Source organism: Ovis aries, chromosome 12 (assembly GCF_016772045.2).
Source record: "Ovis aries strain OAR_USU_Benz2616 breed Rambouillet chromosome 12, ARS-UI_Ramb_v3.0, whole genome shotgun sequence".
Lineage (NCBI taxonomy): Eukaryota > Metazoa > Chordata > Mammalia > Artiodactyla > Bovidae > Ovis > Ovis aries.
In genome coordinates, this window is record NC_056065.1 from 57,035,993 (window position 1) to 57,050,227 (window position 14,235).

At 42.2% G+C, this 14,235-nt stretch overlaps 1 non-coding gene across 1 annotated transcript; it reads right to left on the reverse strand.

Moving 5' to 3' along the window:
• Positions 1–1,760: 1,760 nt before the first annotated feature.
• Positions 1,761–1,832, reverse strand: TRNAW-CCA (transfer RNA tryptophan (anticodon CCA)). Its single transcript has one exon. It is a non-coding gene; the product is annotated as a tRNA-Trp (tRNA).
• Positions 1,833–14,235: the final 12,403 nt, after the last annotated feature.

Genomic DNA, 14,235 nt, shown 5'->3' on the forward strand with positions numbered 1-14,235 from the left:
CTTAGCAGTAGCAGTATCTCCAGGAAGTGGAAACAACATGAATGGCTATCACCTGTTTGGATAATGAATTGCAGTTAATCAATATAAGCCAGGACAGTAATTTCTCTCAAACTCCCTGTATGTGCTGCTGGCACCCTTTCCTTTTTAATATTCATAGTAAGACAATGAAGCCTTAAGTCAGTAGTTGGCTAGAAGCTACCATGGGAAGAAACTCATTGTCCCTTTGGTTGTTATAAAGTACTCTTCTTTTTAGAAATATTTATTTATTTGTTTGGCCATGTTGGTTCTTAGCTGCAAACACTTCTTTCTCTTTGTGACTTACAGACTTAGTTGCTCTATGGCATGGGGATCTTAGTTTTCTGACCGGGAATCAAATCCCTGTCCCCTGCATTGGGAGACAGGCTTTTAACCACAGGACCACCAGGGAAATCCCAAGTGCTCTACCTCTTGATGCAATTCTTCTGTAAGGTGAGGGTGAAGCACAGTCATGTGAATCTGGAAGAGTGGACTGGGGCAAGACAGCACCTTATCTCTGGTTTAATTTGGTAATTAAGTTGGTAATTGGTAATCTAGTTGGTAATTGTCCTTGGGGCAAGATTTTAGCAGTTGATCAGGTCAGAATCTTGCCTAGAGAAGGGACAGTAGGAAAGTCATTCTTCTACAGTGTTAGCAGCTTTGTCTTCTGTGGGATAGGATAGGAATTAGAAATGTTATGCTTCTCTTTTTCCTGCTTGTCCAAATCTGTCTTCTACATTTATCCCTTAGGATTTTTGCTTGCCTCGGATCCAGACCCAAGGTTGATCAGGGACCATACTGTTGATAAGGGACCGTACTGTGCTGGAGATTTGTTGAGGGTGAATGGGCCTGTGTGGATTTTCACCCTCTTAGCTTCCCAGAACTCCCAAAAAATTCTGGAACTGCATCTATTCAGTTAAGTTCAGGAACTTGACTCACTGGAAGTCTTTTTAAGTAGTTCAGGTTCAGGAAGTTCAGGCACACTTTCAGAGAGCTGAATTTCTGTGCTGGGTTAGATTTGGGGAACTTTCAGTGATATATGACTATCATGAACACTTTGAAGAGCCTGTCATCTCTGTGCCAATACCAGATACGTAGCAGAGACTTTCCATAGTTAGCCCCTTATCAAAGATGGCACATGCCTATCTTTCTGATTAAGGTGAACTCATGCTCTTTTGAGTAAACCAATGAAAGCAAAGCTTTGAAGTGATACACAAACCCTGTGATAAATGGATTAGCCAAAGGAGGAAGTGTGGTTGACTAAAAAGGGAGTTTAGGCAGAAAGAGACTACTTGGCAGGGAAGAATTAATTCACTAGACTGGTCCTGCTACCAGACTCTCCTGTTCTGATGTCTAAGGCTTAGGGTGATGCCAATAGAAATAGAGTGGTTCTCATATAGACTCTGCAAGAAGTTGGAAATAGAGGGATACTCAGAAAGTCAACAAGAGAAAGTACAGCAGTAGGGTGTGTGTATAGTGTGTGTGTAGGTGGCGGGGGGCAGAGTAGGCGGTATAGAAGATTAAAGTTTGCTTTCTTTCCTTTCTTCCCCCCCCACCCCCTGCAACTATTCCCCGCATCAAGAAGTAGAATATATTTCTCCTCCCTTTGAGTGAATGAGTGAAGTCACTCAGTCATGTCCAACTCTTTGCCACCCCATGGACTGTAGACTACCAGGCTTCTCCATCCATGGGATTCTCCAGGCAAGAATACTGGAGTGGATTACCATTTCCTTCTCCAGGGGATCTTCCCAACCCAGGGATCGAACCTGGGTCTCCTGCATTGGAGGCAGACGCTTTAACCTCTGAGCCACCAGGGAAGCCCTTCCCCTCCCTTTAGGTTTTACCAATAGAATGCTGCAGAAGTGATGGTGTATATCTTTGGAGATCAGGCCTTAAGAGATCTACAGCTTTTCCTTCAACTTTTCTTGGAACTCACTCACCACGTTGTGAGTAAGCCCAAGAAACCACAGAGTAAGACCTGCTGGAGGGAAACCAAAGCCTCCAGCCTCCAACCCAGCTGAGCTGCAGCCTGGACAGCCAGGGCTAACCACCAGCCATAGTGAACAAGGTCATTTTTGATCTTCTAGCATCCTCATGTCCCACTGAGGGCACCACATGAAGCAAAAAAGTTGCTCAGTCAATCCACAGGAACATGAGAAATTATAAATCCTTGTTTGAAAACCACCAAGTTCTGGGGTGGTTTGTTACATAGTCATATATAACTGAAACATGTGGAATCTTCACGCTTTAGAAAGGATGGCTTAACTGGGACGCAGCTTTGGTCAGGAGAGAAGGGGACAGCCACTGGAAGCCACATCTGTGGTAAGAGGTAGTGCTGGAAGTGGGAAGGCATTCCCATAAGGCAAGCAGGGAAGGAGGAAAAATGATGATGACCAAGTCATGGCAGACAGTCTTAGTCTGGCATACAAGGGCAATGTATCTGAAGAACACCTAGAAAGATTTGGGGGAGATTTTGTTGAGAGTGAAAGTGAGACCTATAATTTCCACAAAAGCATGAACCCCAGAATGCCAAATACATGGATTTTTGTCATTAATCTATAATCTTGATGATAGCTGGGCCTTTCTTTCTCCTTGAAATCTGGATAAGATTTGGGTGATGCACCAATTCCACATCGTGAAAGACTAAAAGACTCCCCAGGATTACTATGGATTTCTAGGGAAATTCTTTTCTCCTTAGCCCTAACTCTAAACTCTGGCTCCTTTTATGGGTGGCCTCACTGTCCTCTTTACGATTTTTCTGTTTTACATAATATCAATCTAAACATTAAATCTTCTCTTAATTTTCACAATTTCTATGCATAGAAGCAGTTTTTGTGATTAGTAGATATGAATAAGAAATGTTGGAATCTGTGAAGAGTATTTTAAAGTGTAGCAATATAAGCTTCAAATTGAACCCAAGACCATCCTCATATTTGTTTTTCTTAAAGACTCACCAAGAGCTGCATTTTTGTTTTGTTTTCGGCCTTGCAGAGTGGAATGCGGGATCTTTGTTCCCTGACTGGGGATCGAGCCTCTGTCCTCTGCAATGAAAGTGCAGTCTTAACCACTTGACTGCAGAGAAGTCTCCTGTCCTTATTTTTAAAAATACTTTTGCCCCAGCACTGGAGAATTTTCACAAACAGTATCACTCCAAGTGCTCGCTGAACCTTATTCTATGCCATGATCCCTCTTTCCCTTACATCTTTCAGTAACGAAACAAATTTCTCTCATCTTCTCGTATAGAATAGCTATCTATCTGTTTATTATGCACAGCGACTCACTCTCCAACCTGAGCTGCTTATCAAGATATTTACTCAGTAGATATGCTTGTCCTCTGAGGAACAATTATGACGTCAGTTGTTACAGGGATAACATTTCACTCTCCCATTTTCTATCCTACTAAAACGACTGCAGTTTCCTGCAAAGGCACGCCAGTGTTGTTCTTTCTCTGTCTCTCTTGATGTTGAGTGAAAGGAAAATCAAACCTAATGAACCTGGGTTATACCCAACTCATTGCCTTGCCTCTCTTTCCCTCCTCTTAGAGGGTGGAGATTAGGTTCTCTTTAAGGTGTTGCTTTCTTTGCATAAACTCTTCTTCATTGCCTAGGTGAGGAAGGAAGAATTTACTCTACTTGACTCTCTGGGTGGGTGCCATTCTCAGTTTTGGGGAGATTTTGATGGGAGTGAAAGTGAGATCTAGAGATTGCACGGTAAGGAATATGCATAAACCAGAGAACTCCAACCTATGCAGGATTTCTGTTATTAGCCAATTGGAGACCCTCTTACTCATGACAGTGGCATGTCAGAGATGGTGAGTGGTTTGTTTCAATTAGAAATCCATTCATTCATTCATTAAAATTTTTTTGGCATGACTTTATAGGAGACTTCAAAGGAAGTCAAATATGACTGAGACAGAATCTCTTGTTGAAAGAGCTTCTGATTCAGTAGGAGAAATAAAAGAACAAAATACCTACCCATTTTGGCAGTATTGATGTCCCCTTGGAAAAGGGAGCTCTAACTGAGTCAGTGCAATAAGAGTTATTTGTGGTACAGTTCCTGTGGAATTACATTCCCTTTTCTGTACACTGGGCAAATGGCTCTTCTCTCCCCTCCAGCTTGTCTGAGTCTATGACTGCTGTGTTCCTTCAGCCCCATTCATACGATTGTCTGATAGTCCTTAAGGGGATGGTGAGAGTTTAGGCCCCTCAGAATGTCAAAGGACTCCCATCAGTCTCTTGCCTGCTGACTTTCCCCCTCTCTTTTCTTATCTACGATCATTTTCTTGAAGAATTTTCAAGCTCCTACAAAGCTTACCTTTTAACATTCACCATATGACTCTTCATGTTTTTCTTTCTAGTACTATCATTTGCAGACATTTTCTCAGTTATTATGGGTCAAAGTGGTTGCTCTATGAACCTGAAACAAACGGAGGAATTCCCTAGCAGTTCAGCAGTTAGGACTCAGCGGTTTCACAGCTGTGGCCCAGGTTCAATCCCTGGATGGGGAACTAATATCCCACAAGCTGCATGGCAAAAAACAAAAGCAAAAAGACAAATGGCAGATGTAGAGTATATGATGGATAAGCCACACCCACTGCAGAACACAGTCAACTCTGATTAGCACTGGTAGGAAATGGCACCCCACTCCAGTACTCTTGCCTAGAAAATTTCATGAGTGGAGGAGCCTGGTGGACTACAGCACATGGGGTCGCAAAAAGTTGGACATGACTGAGCGACTTCACTTTACTTCTTCATTTCACAGTATCCTTTTTTTGGGGGGAGCATTTACAATATGGTGCATAACACTGAATGGGCAGGAGTACAGGCATCAGACTGCCATGCTAGTTCTCATGAGCTGGTATTCAGGTCATAGGAAAGAAAGCTATAAGACTAGCACACTTAAACAGATTTTTTAAGCAGAGTTAACAAGTTACCTCTAGTAAAGAGAGCAGAAGTATGCTCTCATGGAGCTGCACTGGCTCTTAATAAAATGTTCAGTTTGGTTCAGTTCAATTCAGTTGCTCAGTCGTGTCTGAATCTGCAACGCCATGAATTGCAGCACACCAGGCCTCCCTTTCCATCACCATTTCCTGGAGTTCACTCAAACTCTTGTCCATCGAGTCGGTGATGCCATGCAGCCATCTCATCTGTCGTCCCCTTCTCCTCCTACCCCCAATCCCTCCCAGCATCAGAGTCTTTTCCAATGAGTCAACTCTTCTCATCAGGTGGCCAAAGTATTGGAGTTTCAGCTTTAGCATCAGTCCTTCCAAAGAACACCGAGGACTGATCTCCTTTAGAATGGACTGATTGGATCTCCTTGCCATCCAAGGGACTCTCAAGAGTCTTCTCCAACACCACAGTTCAAAAGCATCAGTTCTTCAGCACTCAGCTTTCTTCACAGTCCAAATTTCACATCCATACATGACCACTGGAAAAAACATAGCCTCAACTAGACAGACCTTTGTTGGCAAAGTAATGTCTCTGCTTTTGAATATGCTATCTAGGTTGGTCATAACTTTTCTTTCAAGGAGCAAGCGTCCTTTAATTTCATGGCTGCAATTATCATCTGCAGTGATTTTGGAGCCCAATAAAAAAAGTTTGACACTGTTTCCACTGTTTCCCATCTATTTCCCATGAAGTGATGGGACCAGATGCCATGATCTTCATTTTCTGAATGTTGAGCTTTAAGCCATCTTTTTCACTCTCCTCTTTCACTTTCATCAGGAGGCTTTTTAGTTCCTCTTCACTTCCTGCCACAAGTGTGGTGTCATCTGCATATCTGAGGTTATTGATATTTCTCCTGGCAATCTTGATTCCAGCTTGTGCTTCTTCCAGCCCAGCGTTTCTCATGATGTATTCTCCATGTAAGTTAAATAAGCAGGGTGACAATATACAGCCTTGTTAATAAATGTTACAGGCTTCCAAATTTCAGAAGCATTTTGGTGGGTACTTTTAGGAAGCAAGCTTGATTGTAGCTTTTCTTTCCTTGTCTTCTGGAAATATAGGAAATATTTATTTTTATATTCTTAGAGTCTAGCTCAGTACCTGGCAAATGGCTCAATAATAATTTGCCAATTGATTTGTTGAATGAGCGAATGAATCAATCACTCAATCAAATAAAACTTTTCTGCTTTCTAATCCACTCCGTGTCTTCATTTAAGCATTTGTCTGTCAAATTTAAAGCGTTTATATTAACATTATGGTGCACTTGCTTGTGTTGTTCAACACTCTAAAAGCCATAACATGTTAGAGTGGAATTCTACTTTAATAAATTATAAGGTGGAAAAATATCTATTTCTGCTTTACTGACTATGCCAAAGCTTTCGACTGTGTGAATCACAATAAACTGTGGAAAATTCTGAAAGAGTTGGGAATGCCTCTTGAGAAACCTATATGCAGGCCAGGAAGCAACAGTTAGAACTGGACATGGAACAACAGACTGGTTCCAAATAGGAAAAGGAGTACATCAAGGCTGTATATTGTCACCCTGCTTACTTAACTTATATGCAGAGTATATCATGAGAAACGCTGGGCTAGAAGAAACGCAGCTGGAATCAAGATTGCCGGGAGAAATATCAATAACCTCAGATATGCAGATGACACCACCCTTATGGCAGAAAGTGAAGAGGAACTAAAAACCTCTTGGTGAAAGTGAAAGAGGAGAGTGAAATAGTTGGCTTAAAGCTCAACATTCAGAAAACGAAGATCATGGCATCTGGTCCCATCACTTGATGGCAAATAGATGGGGAAAGTGTCAGACTTTATTTTTTGGGCTCCAAAATCACTGCACATGGTAACTGCAGCCATGAAATTAAAAGACGCTTACTCCTTGGAAGAAAAGTTATGACCAACCTAGATAGTATGTCGAAAAGCAGAGACATTATTTTGCCAACAAAGGTCCATCTAGTCAAGGCTATGGTTTTTCCAGTGTTCATGTATGGATGTGAGAGTTGGACTGTGAAGAAAGCTGAGTGCCGAAGAATTGATGCTTTTGAACTGTGGTGTTGGGGAAGACTCTTGAGAGTCCCTTGGACTGCAAGGAGATCCAACCAGTCCATTCTGAAGGAGATCAGCCTTGGGATTTCTTTGGAAGGAATGATGCTAAAGCTGAAACTCCAGTACTTTGGCCACCTCATGGGAAGAGTTGACTCATTGGAAAAGACTCTGATGCTGGGAGGGATTGGGGGCAGGAGGAGAAGGGGACGACCGAGGATGAGATGGCTGCATGGCATCACAGACTCGATGGATGTGAGTCTGAGTGAACTCTAGGAGTTGGTGATGGACAGGGAGCCTGGCGTGCTGCGATTCTTGGGGTCACAAAGAGTCGGACACGATTGAGTGACTGAAATGAACTGAACTGAACTGAAGGTGGATAAATAGGTATGTCAAAAAGATGTTTAGGATTTCTTTTAATAAATTAGGATAGAGGTTCCTAATGAAGTTAATAGAACAGTGCCAATCTGGCTATCTCATTATTGGCTGGAATACTTGAAGCAGTTCAGATTTCTGGTTCTTTCTTCTGTATTTTTGAAAATCTCCTCAGATGATCCTGATACACAGTCAGGTTTGTGAACCACTGCCATATTCTTTAAAATAAGATCAAAACTTTGAAAATCTTAGCTGTTGGCAATTTTCCAGAAATAGATTATGTAGTACAGGTCCACTGAGAGTTACCAAGGTAGCTTTTGGGAGGGAGGTACTGGTCTTTCTGAAAGTTATAGTTCTTAATGCAAGCATTTGCCAAGTGCTTTTCTGGTCTTTTACCAACAATGTGTTTATTGTGTGTTCACAGTCTTTTTGTCTGAATGCAAGTTGGCACCCATTATCTTGGGCGTTTGAGATAGTTCTTATTTCAAATAATCTTCCCTCTTATTCTCACGAGTATAGATGTGCTACAAGGATCCACACTTTTGAGATGGAGTTCCATGCTCACAGAGATTATAAACCTGCTCAGTGACTTCAAGCCAGTGAGGGGAACTCAAGGTCATGTTTGCCTCATTATACCCTTTGCCTCTCCTCTGTGACTGTTGACTAAGGGCTTATACTGACCCTGAAGCTCTGTATATATTCCTCTAGTCCTTGCAATAACCTTGCAAAAAAATACCTCTGGAGTCCTCCATTTTGTGGATGGAGTTTTTCAAGAGTTGATTATTTCCGGTGCATTGTTGCCATTCAAATACTCTTTCCGACTCTGGCAAAGATTGCTCCGTGTTCACTAAACCCCATTGCCTTTTCCTCATGCATGCACACCCACACTACATTTCCCAGCACCTGTTTCATTAGATGTGACCATGTGATTGAGTTCTGGCCAATAGAATATGGGCAAAATTGATCACTCCACTTCCAAGCTTAGCCCATCAAGAAGCCCCAGTATTATCCTTTGGACTCTTTTTCTGTTTTTCCCATCGGCAAGCTGAATGGAGCAGATGAAAACAAACAAACAAACAAACAAAAACCCTAGAAGATTCAGAAAAAAAAAACTTGATTGTGTGGCTCCTTGTCAGAATTCTGTGGTGAGAAATAATTCTCACTGTGTTAAGATGGCCATGAGCCTCCCCTGATTAATGCATCTGCCCTGTCTTTGGCCCATAGCCTCTGCAGCTATAATACCAGTCTTTGACCTAAGAGCCCCAGAGCAGTGGGCAAAGGTGAGCAGTCTCTCAAAGGAGCTGCCAGGAGGGCAATGTGACATAAAGAAAAGCACTTGCTTGGAGCTGGAAGAAATGGGTTCACTTCTCACTCTTGGTCTAAGTGTGTGAACTCCACTGATTGCTGTTATAGCCAGAGAGTGTTCCCCTGTGAAGTGGGAATAATGAGAGATGACTTATATAAATGAATTTGGTCATAATGCCTAATAAATCTAAGAACTCTTCAGAAATGTAGCAAGAGTTTGGCAGATGCTGGGACATCCCTGGTGGTCCAGTGTTTAAGAACCTGGGTGTGCAACTGCTGAAGTCTCCAAGCCTCTAAAGGGTCTGTGCTCGGTAACAGAAGATCCTGCATGATGCAATGATCTTGTGTGTTGCAACTAAGACCCAATGAAGCCAAATAAATAAGTAAGTAAAGTTGGTGGAAACTGAAGGAAGTGTCAAAGAGGAACAGTTTGTAGCAACTCCAGAGAGTCAGAGGTACCCCCATGGTTATACTGGGCAGTGTCCTGCATGGCAGCTCTGTAGTGAGGGTTCTATGTGTATTATGACACATTGGACCCTATGATGGCTCTAGTAGGGTTGTCTAAGTCACTTGCATCTGAACAACTTTTTGAGTCCTTTTCCCCCCTGCTTCTTTCTTGTTTCAGGGTAATGATAGAATGTCAGTTCAATGAGGAGAGGCCTGCCATCTTTTCCCCTGATGTGCATGGAGCACCTGCCCCGAGGCCTGGTACACTGCATGTGCTATATTTGTACAGGACATATTGTATTTGGCTCAATGACTAACTCATCTCAGAGGAACAAAAGGATGATTTATTCTTTTCCTTTTATCCTCATATCTTCTTCCTCTGTCCTGCAGGTTTGAATGGTCAACCCTGTATATTTAGACTTCTGGACAACTTTGCTTCTGGGGTTGTTTGATGACTTTTTGGTTCACCTCAAAAAAAAAAAAAAAAAAAAAGGAAGAAGAAATTGCCAGGTGTTCAGAAGAAATTCCTCACCCAGTTTAGTACTTTGGTTTAAAGAAGTAGAACTGGCTTTGAGACAAAGATGGGAAGCTAGTAGCAAGTTATTCCACGTCTGTTGGCCCTGTCCTACTCCCTGATAGAGCTCTGGTTAGACCAGAGTCTCTGATGGGGTTGGGGACAGGTGAATGCCACTGATCCGGACATAGAGTGCCAGACAGGGTGGCCAGTTCATCCTAATTTGCCCTGGTCTTTCCAGGTTTGAAAACTGAAAGGTTGCATCCTGGAAACCCCTTCAGTCCTGGGTAAACCAGGACAGTTGGTCACTACTGCCATGTTTCAGGACCTAGCATCAGAGATCAACATGCCAAGCTTTCCGGGAAATTAAAATAGAGGAAGTTTTGCTCAGGCTTCAGAATCAGGATTCCATGCCTGCCTGCAAGCAGGCAAGTCAGGCAGCACTTTAGATAGGAAAGGGAGTGGGTTTTGGAATTCTTGAGCCTCTGGAGGTTTGGCCAAACCCAGGGTCTAACAAAATCCTACGACTAACAAGGTGAAATGAATGCAATTGCCAAAAGTTTAAAGTAAAACCAGAGGTACAATTTTGCACACAAACTGATGATATCAGTGTGCAGCCTGGGATTTTAAGTGGGAGCCCTCAAAACCACAATTTGAAGTCTCACCCATGAGGTGAATGCACTGCCCAAGACCCTTTCCCAATTGGGACCCCAGATTGCTGTTAACAAGGGACTTCCCAGTGCTGTTTAATTCTGCACTGGATGTTGGTTGGCCCAATTTTGTGATGTACGTGCTGTACTTCTCTCTGTTGTTTCTATTTCTTTTCTTTTAATGACTGTATATTGAAATTAAGTCAAATAATCTTCTATAAAAAGTTGAAATTGTTTATATGTGTGATGAGTGATTCCTTTTGTCAACAAATGCTTCAAACCTAAAATGAAAGTAAAACTTTAAGCAAAACACAAGCATCAGTTCAGTTCAGTTCAGTCGCTCAGTCGAGTCCGACTCTTTGCGACCCCATGAATCGCAGCACGCCAGGCCTCCCTGTCCATCACCATCTCCCGGAGTTCACTCAGACTCACGTCCATCCAGTCAGTGATGCCATCCAGTCATCTCATCCTCTGTCGTTCCCTTCTCCTCCTGCCCCCAAACCCTCCCAGCATCACAGTCTTTTCCAATGAGTCAACTCTTCGCATGAGGTGGCCAAATACTGGAGTTTCAGCTTTAGCATCATTCCTTCCAAAGAAATCCCAGGGTTGATTTCCTTCAGAATGGACTGGCTGGATCTCCTTGCAGTCCAAGGGACTCTCAAGAGTCTTCTCCAACACCACACTTCAAAAGCATCAATTCTTCGGCACTCAGCCTTCTTCACAGTCCAAATCTCACATCCATACATGACCACAGGAAAAACCATAGCCTTGACTAGACATACCTTAGTCGGCAAAGTAATGTCTCTGCTTTTCAATATGCTGTCTAGGTTGGTCATAACTTTTCTTCCAAGAAGTAAGCGTCTTTTAATTTCATGGCTGCAGTCACCATCTGCAGTGATTTTGGAGCCAAATAAATAAAGTATGACACTGTTTCCACTGTTTCCCCATCTATTTCCCATGAAGTGATGGGACCGGATGCCATGATCTTTGTTTTCTGAATGTTGAGCTTTAGGCCAACTTTTTCGCTCTCCTCTTTCACTTTCATCAAGAGGCTTTTTTAGCTGCTCTTCACTTTCTGCCATAAGGGTGGTGTCATCTGCATCTCTGAGGTTATTGATATTTCTCCCAGCAGTCTTGATTTCAGCTTGTGTTTCTTCCAGTCCAGCGTTTCTCATGATGTACTCTGCATAGAAGTTAAATAAGCAGGGCAACAATATACAGCCTTGACGTACTCCTTTTCCTATTTAGAACCAGTCTGTTGTTCCACATCCAGTTCTAACTGTTGCTTCCTGACCTGCATACAGATTTCTCAAGAGGCAGGTCAGGTGGTCTGGTATTCCTATCTCTTTCAGAATTTTCCACAGTTTATTGTGATCCACACAGTCAAAGGCTTTGGCATAGTCAATAAAGCAGAAATAGATGCTTTTCTGGAACTCTATTGCTTTTTCCATGATCCAGCGGATGTTGGCAGTTTGATCTCTGGTTCCTCTGCCTTTTCTAAAACCAGCTTTAACATCAGGGAGTTCACAGTTCATGTATTGCTGAAGCCTGGCTTGGAGAATTTTGAGCATTGCTTTACTAGCATGTGAGATGAGTGCAATTGTGCAGTAGTTTGAACATTCTTTGGCATTGCCTTTCTTTGGAATTGGAGTGAAAACTGACGTTTTCCAGTCCTGTGGCCACTGCTGAGTCTTCCAAATTTGCTGGCATATTGAGTGCAGCACTTTCACAGCATCATCTTTCAGGGTTTGAAACACAAGCATAGCTGGGTGAAATGGAACCTTCCACATTCAAAGGACCCTGAGGGCTCAGATGTTAAGAAGTCAATATGCTGAGATGAACTAAAGAATAGAGATCTTTCCCCTTTCTTCTGGATGCACCAGTCTTCTGAGATTCTGAATGTTCCTATAAAGGGGCAGCTCTTCCACTGATCTTCATATACCTCCACCGATGACAGAGAATTCATTTCTTGTTTGCTAGCAAACATACAGAAGGAGATTTAATTTGACTTGGAAAAGGAGGGCAAAGTGTTGTTTCTTATATCTTAGGAGATGAGCAAATTTATATTAGTTACCCAAGACTTGCCCAAAGGCCCAGAGCTAAATAGTGTAGAATCACTGCTTGAATAGAGCTCTATCTGGCCCAAATGTTGGTTTTCTTTCCATTCTACAGCACCTTAGGAGGTATGGAATGAAACACTGAATGAAAAGAAAAGCAACAATTTGTCCCTTCAAGTGGACTTTTAGACATGCTCTCATTTATAACTGTCTTTTTCTTTGTTTCATTGGATTGATTTGATTTAGCCTCTACAGTACCAGTTTCCCCTTCTTTCCTAGTACAAATTTCTCAGTCTGACATTCAAGACTAATGGCTTTAGCTCTCAGTTCAGTTCAGTTCAGTTCAGTTCAATTGTTCAGTCGTGTCTGACTTTGCAATCCCATGAATCGCAGCACGTCAAGCCTCTGTGTCCATCACCAACTCCCGGAGTTCACTCAGACTCACGTCCATCGAGTCAGTGATGCCATCCAGCCTTCCCATCCTCTGTCATCCCCTTCTCCTCCTGCCCCCAATCCCTCCCAGCATCAGAGTATTTTCCAATGAGTCAGCTCTTCGCATGAGGTGGCCAAATACTGGAGTTTCAGCTTTAGCATCATTCCTTCCAAAGAAATCCCAGGGTTGATCTCCTTCAGAATGGACTGATTGGATCTCCTTGCAGTCTAAGGGACTCTCAAGAGTCTTCTCCAACACCACAGTTCAAAAGCATCAGTTCTTCAGCACTCAGCTTTCTTCACAGTCCAAATTTCACATCCATACATGACCACTGGAAAAAACATAGCCTCAACTAGACAGACCTTTGTTGGCAAAGTAATGTCTCTGCTTTTGAATATGCTATCTAGGTTGGTCATAACTTTTCTTTCAAGGAGCAAGCGTCCTTTAATTTCATGGCTGCAATTATCATCTGCAGTGATTTTGGAGCCCAATAAAAAAAGTTTGACACTGTTTCCACTGTTTCCCCATCTATTTCCCATGAAGTGATGGGACCAGATGCCATGATCTTCATTTTCTGAATGTTGAGCTTTAAGCCATCTTTTTCACTCTCCTCTTTCACTTTCATCAGGAGGCTTTTTAGTTCCTCTTCACTTCCTGCCACAAGTGTGGTGTCATCTGCATATCTGAGGTTATTGATATTTCTCCTGGCAATCTTGATTCCAGCTTGTGCTTCTTCCAGCCCAGCGTTTCTCATGATGTATTCTCCATGTAAGTTAAATAAGCAGGGTGACAATATACAGCCTTGTTAATAAATGTTACAGGCTTCAAATTTCAGAAGCATTTTGGTGGGTACTTTTAGGAAGCAAGCTTGATTGTAGCTTTTCTTTCCTTGTCTTCTGGAAATATAGGAAATATTTATTTTTATATTCTTAGAGTCTAGCTCAGTACCTGGCAAATGGCTCAATAATAATTTGCCAATTGATTTGTTGAATGAGCGAATGAATCAATCACTCAATCAAATAAAACTTTTCTGCTTTCTAATCCACTCCGTGTCTTCATTTAAGCATTTGTCTGTCAAATTTAAAGCGTTTATATTAACATTATGGTGCACTTGCTTGTGTTGTTCAACACTCTAAAAGCCATAACATGTTAGAGTGGAATTCTACTTTAATAAATTATAAGGTGGAAAAATATCTATTTCTGCTTTACTGACTATGCCAAAGCTTTCGACTGTGTGAATCACAATAAACTGTGGAAAATTCTGAAAGAGTTGGGAATGCCTCTTGAGAAACCTATATGCAGGCCAGGAAGCAACAGTTAGAACTGGACATGGAACAACAGACTGGTTCCAAATAGGAAAAGGAGTACATCAAGGCTGTATATTGTCACCCTGCTTACTTAACTTATATGCAGAGTATATCATGAGAAACGCTGGGCTAGAAGAAAC